Raw genomic sequence first — 6,513 nt, 5'->3', positions numbered from 1 at the left:
AGATGGATCACTTCTAAGCTTCAAATCAATGATTCTACAGCTAAAATTTAAACAGCACATTAATATTTAACACATTATTATCTCATTGGAACCTCACAATAACCCCCATGAGGCAGATACTCCAGGTATTATTAGCCCTGTTTTACATTTGGGGGAAGAGTATAAAATGAGCTGGAGAAGGAAATGGCACACCACTCCAGTATCTCTGCCAAGAAAACCCCAAATGGGGTCATGAAGAGCAGGCATGACAGAAACAACTGAACAACAAGTCTGAAAGAGGTTTTTACTTGTCACTGATATAGATGGCACACATAGATAGATATTCAGAGTTAGAAGCTTTCTTGACTCCCTAGTCTAATTCCTTATCTCCTGAGTGGGTTTCTATCATTGAAGAGAATCTACCCATTGGGAACCATAACTATCTAAGTCTCTGGTCCTAGGATCAGTACCTTTGCTTAAGATTCAACATTGGGTGACCCAGTGTCATCTGGTTATCTTTAGAGAATAGTTCTTTGAACTAGAAATTGAGGGGTGCCCATCAGTTGGGGAATGGCTAAATAAGTTGTCGTATATGATTGTGATAAAAAACTAGTGTGCTATAAGAAATGATGAGCTCAATGATCTTAGAAAAAACATGGAAAGCCTTGCACAAAATAATGAAGAGAAAAATGAGCAGAACCAAGAGAACATTGTATACAGTAGTAGCAATATTGCTTTAAGAATGACTTTAAGTGAATAAGTTATTCTGATTATTATAAATACCCAAATTAACTATAAAGGACATATGAAGAAAGGTGCTATCTGCATCCAGAGAAAGAACTGATAAACAGAAGCATAGAATAATTGTACATACATAATGTGCATATATATACACATATACATACATAATACACCTACACACATGCACACACAAATATACATATGTATATATATATGTGTGTGTGTGTCTGTGTGTAGACACACAGACACACACATGCCTATTTGTGTCTAATTGTAGCCATCTCTAGGGTTGAGGGAGGAGAGAACAAAAAAGAAAAAAGAAATTTACATAATAACTTTGTTGTATTTTTAAAAGGAATAGCAAGTTATACATAGTAGATTTGTAATTTCATATGCAATCATTGTTTTTATGATACCATATTATGGAAATACTTGTTTTTTTCCATAAATATATTTTTTTTAAAGACAACATTCTCTGCATTGGTTTTACAGCTTTAGGGAGCAAGGGAACAGGCATGATTTAGTGGACAGGTGGTTTTGGAGCCAGGAAGGCCTGGGTTCAAGGACTGTGTCTGACACATCCTGTGTATGTGACTCTGGGCAAATCACTAAACCTCTCAGTGCTCTGGGAATAAATTGCGGAGAAAGTGCTGACCTGCATCAGTAGAGGGAATTTCCTTACTAGGCAGTTCTTCACTAATGAAATTGCAAGTCCAGTTGTCATATCCTTATAGCTGTGCTGTGGCCAATGGTCCAACTGGCACTAGAAAGTGTGAAGTTTCTGAGAATGAGGAAAAAAAATAAATTGTAGGAAATTGTATGGAAACTAAAAAAAAAGACTATGACTTCCTTTTCCCTCTACATAGTTGACTTTCCCTTAAAATGAAGGGAGGATTTTTCATAATTATTTTACCTGTCTCCCCTGATCTTTAAAAAAAAAAAAGCTTCCTTTCTTCTTCCTTCCTTCCTTCCTTTTTATTTTTTCTTCCTTCCTTCCTATCTTTTTTCTCTTCCTTCCTTCCTTCCTTCCTTCCTTCCTTCCTTCCTTCCTTCCTTCCTTCCTTCCTTCCTTCCTTCTTTCCTTCCTTTCTTTCTTTCTTTCTTCCTCAGCCTCTGAACTTCAGACCTTTCTTCGGACTAAAAAAGAAAAAGGACATGAGAAGAAGGAGGAAAGAAGAACGGGAGGAAGAGAGGGAGGGTAGATGGGAGAGAAGAAGAGAGGGAGGGAGGAAGGAAGGAAAAGAAAGAGAGAGGAAGGAAAAGTAGAAGGGAGGAAAGAATAGAAGGAAAGAGGGATGGAGGGAAGGAGGAAAGAAGGAACAGAAGAAGGAAGAAAAGGAGAAAACCAATTGAGGAAAGAGTTTAGAAGTATGTTAAGAATTCCTTCAAAGGTGGTGAATAAAATGCATTTTCCCATTCCTGGTCTCTAACAAAGGAACCCATCCATTAACATGGGAAAACCCCTGGTTTGCATTTTGCAACAGCTGACACTCGTACCTTTTGGAGGAAAGTGAAGGGCATCTCTGGGCTTCCTTGTTTGAATCGGTCTGGCAATAATGGGGATGATAGGGAAGCTAAGCTAATTTCCTTTGTCTCCTATTCAGCAGATAATGGTGGTATGTGTGGGGATGTTAAAGGCCAGGCAGAGGAGGTGACCTGGAGATGACTTCATTCTTTGGAGGTTTATCAAAGGCTCCTGTCAGTCAAACACATGCTGGGAGATTGGGGAATGGCCATCTGGTCCATAGTTAATCAGAGAGGAGAAAGGAGAGCAAGGAGGTGAAAAATCTCCCTGTCAGTTCCAAGCCAGGTGGAGGGAGATGTATTCAAAGGTGGGCTCAGCCACCAACAGCACACGCGCACATGCACATACGTGTGCTGATGGGCCGGGCTAGAGCTGTGCCAATGGGGATATGTGTGGCAAAGGGGAGAGAATGCGTTAGAGGCTGGGAGGGTGGGCTGGGGATTTTTATTTATTTAAGTCCGTGTGATGATCTTGAATCGATTTTAAGTGGAAAGACTGAAGGTCACTCACGCTGCTAGCCATGCAGTGAAACAACTGAATTGTTTCCCTCACTGTGGTGAAGAAAGGGAATAAGTAGCTCACAGCGGGGAACTGATTTAATTTAAAACACAATGTTTCTGTTCCAAAGCCAGAATTCTTTCATCCTGGCCGTGTTGATTACAAGCACTAACAAGGAGTACAAGGAGCTCCGCAGAGTCCATCTCCCTCCTCCTCCTCTCCCTCACTCAGTCACTCCCTTCTCCTGCCCGTGGACGTCTTGCCGGGACTCCAGGGGGCATGCTGGATAGAATCCTTCCATAAGAAAGAAACCCTCAAACCCTCATTGCACGCATAGCCTAAATTTCCTCCCTCTGGCCAGGTTTGCTGTCCTTTTGAGGGGAGATTTAGGGGCTTGCTCTAACCAGCAGCCTGAATAGCCCCTGAAAATACAGATCAGCTGGATACGGTGATGATGGATAGAGTGTGTGCAGGATTTGTAATCAGAAAGAGCTGAGTTGGGCCCCCTCCCCCTGTTAGACGCTTGCTAGCTGTATGACTTTGACTGAGTCCCATTATTCCTCTTTGCCTTAAGTTTGCTCATCTGTAGGATTATTATGAGGTTTTGATGAGATAATGTAATGGCCAATCAGGGGGTGGCTAGGTGGCACACTAGATAGAGCTCCCAATCTGGAGTCTGAAAGACCTAAGTTCAAATATGGCCTCACACACTTACTAGCTTTATGACACTGGGTAAGTCACTTAATCCTGTTTGCCTCAGTTTCCTCACCTATAAAATGAGCTGGAGAAGGAAATGGCACTCCAGTAACTTTGCCAAGAAAACTCCAAATGGGGTCAGTCATGAGCTGGAAAATAACCAGACAGGAAAATAATTTCTATTGGCATCAGCCTCTCCTTATACCTCGTTGAAGTTACTTCTCTGCCAAGCAAACATAACTGGGTCTGTTTGTGGTCATGGGGGTCATTTTGTTCTAGGGAGGGGATTCATTCTGTTACAAAAAACAAAACAAAACAAAACAACCCTAGAATGGATTGGGGTGAAAGCCAAGACAAACAAAGTCAAGACAGACATTTATTATGTGCTTTACTATGTGTCAGCCACTGTGCTAAGCATTGGAAATATACACAACTATAAAAAGAAAGAGGCCCTATCCTCAAGGAGCTTACATTCTAATGGGGGAAGACAACACAGAAGAGGAAGCTGGAAAGGGGAAGGGGGAAAAGGAAGGAAGAAGGTACCCAGAGTTAGGAGCATGATGTAGAAATCCGGAGGATACAGCTGGGAAAATGTAGAGATGGATGACCTGGGTGCCCACCCTACATGGAGATTCAGGAAGGAGCTCTCCGGCCTCCAATCGTCAGAGGGATTTCAAGGGGAATTAATGAAGGCAAAAGGCAAGGATGAATACAGACTGGAGTGGGGGAAAAGGGAGAAGACTCAGAGTAAATCTGAAAAAGGTAGAAAGTGATTCTTGTAAAATGCAGTTCAGTCTCTGAGTTGTTCACTGATACATTTATTGGGTAGTTGCTAAATCTGTTGTCGTTAAGCGCCCACTTCCATATTTACACTACATATTGGTGGGGGTGGGTGGGGGGGCCCAAGGCAGGGGTAGGATTGAGTTATGATAGCCGATAATGTCCAGAATTGTGTATTTCACATCTGAAATGGACATTTGGGACTAGCACAAATAAAATGCTAACTACTAACAAAAGAGATAGTCCTATGTTTGTGGGGAAATTCTCTTTCTTCTGAAAAAAAGGGCTGATTTGGATATTTAACTGTCAACAATAGATGAGACAATTGGGTGTCACAGTGGCTAAGAGGCCTAGAGTTGGAGTTAAGAAGGCCTAAGTTCAAATCCTCCCTCCAACACTTATTAGCTATATGACCCTGGGCAAGTTACTTAACCTCTCCCAGCCTCAGTTTCCTCACCTATAAAATGAGGATAGCAATAACACCTATTTCCCAGGGTTATTGGGAGGATCAGATGAGGGAACGTCTGCATGTTACTTTGTAAGTCTTCAAAGCGCTCTATCAATGCTTGCTTGCTGGCTAACTAATGGTAAGTAGGACACCAAATCTTGGACACATCCCTTCCTAGAGTCTGAGCAAGTCACTTGCTCTGTGTCTCAGTTTCTTTTTCTGTAAAATGTGTTAGAATCCGAGGTCCCTTTTCAGTCCTAAATCTGCGGTTTTCTGATCAAGGTGGTAATATTACACACTGTTTCCTTTCCACGCAAGCCCTAACGTGATGCTATATCATTCGCTTCATTCTTAAGATTTTCTTGCACGTTCACCACTGAATTTTCATAACATCTCTCTGAGGTTGGGGGAGGAGGGATTTCCCTTCCTAAATTTTCCCAGAGAACTTTAGATTTCTCCTTTGCTCTCTACTCTGCACTACAGTGTTACATTTTATATTGCATTTCCTCCTCAACCCATTAGACAATAATAGGAATTCACTTTTATATCAATTTAAGTCTCGCAAAGCACCTTAACATTCAGGAACCCATTTGATTGCCACAACACTTCAAACTAGGTGCTGCTATGATCCCGTTTGGCAGTGAAGGAAATTGCTTATCGGAGAGATTAAGTTACTTGCCCAGAGTTATGGATACAGCAAGTTTCTAACGCAGGATTTGAACACAGGTCTTCAGGACTCCACCTTCAGTATTTTATCCACAATGCCACATTACTTTGAGTGAGACAAAAAACCCCTTGACCACAGGAACTATGCCTTTAAAAATCATTTTTATACTCAGGACCTACTACAGTATCTTACAAATAAAAGAACTTAATAAATCCTTGTTGAGTTTCAATTCAAATCAATTTATTTCAGAAGAGAGGAAACTAATCATGAAGGAATATATATATATATATGTATATATATATACATATATATACATATATATATATATATAGATATAGATATATATAGTAAACTTCTGGAAAGAAACTATCTGTCTGTCTGTCTGTCTATCTATCTATCTACCTTGACTAACACCCAGGACAGCATTGTACACATATCCCCCCACTGATAAATACAGTTTTAGAATAATAATAAAATTAAACCCAAAGCCAAGGAGAGTTCCAAGGGTGCTTATACTGTTCAAAGGTATCAAACCCTATCAGGAACCAGATTATAGTGTAATTGGTAAACATTTAACAAAATTTAAAAAATACAATAGGACACAGAAAATGTTGATTTGTGATTTTCTAAGGCAATATGTGACCAGCAGGGATTCATTTCTGTTTGGGTTTGATGACACTGCTCTAGAGGACAATAGGCTAATTAGATCTAATTCAAGATGTTATTACAGATATTAATATATAAAACAAATCAAATATTGTGTTCCCCAGACATGGCGTGATAACAGAAAGAGTACTGAATTTGGAGACTGAATTTGAATCTCGTATATGTTACCTACAACCTGAAAGTCACCCCCTTTCCCAGCTCTTCAGTTTTCTCATATGTAAAACGAATTTGGGTTAGATGATCTTTAAGGTTTCTTCCACAAATAAATCCATGATCTAGAAAATATCATACAACAAAAATCCCAGTAGACAGATCACAGTTAATCTACAACAGGAATGTTAGTTCAAACCCCTTGCCTTTACTTTGTTTTCTTCTGGATCCTTGTGGGATGGCTTAATTACTTATGACCCAGGAATATCATTCTATTAAAATGAAAAAATGATAAAAACAAACAAAAAAAGTGGCCTGACTCTTCCAGATGGTGGAAAATGTTGCTTCATTAAGTATCTGTAC

Source organism: Trichosurus vulpecula, chromosome 1 (genome assembly GCF_011100635.1).
Source record: "Trichosurus vulpecula isolate mTriVul1 chromosome 1, mTriVul1.pri, whole genome shotgun sequence".
NCBI lineage: Eukaryota > Metazoa > Chordata > Mammalia > Diprotodontia > Phalangeridae > Trichosurus > Trichosurus vulpecula.
Note: the sequence above shows the minus strand (reverse complement) of the source record.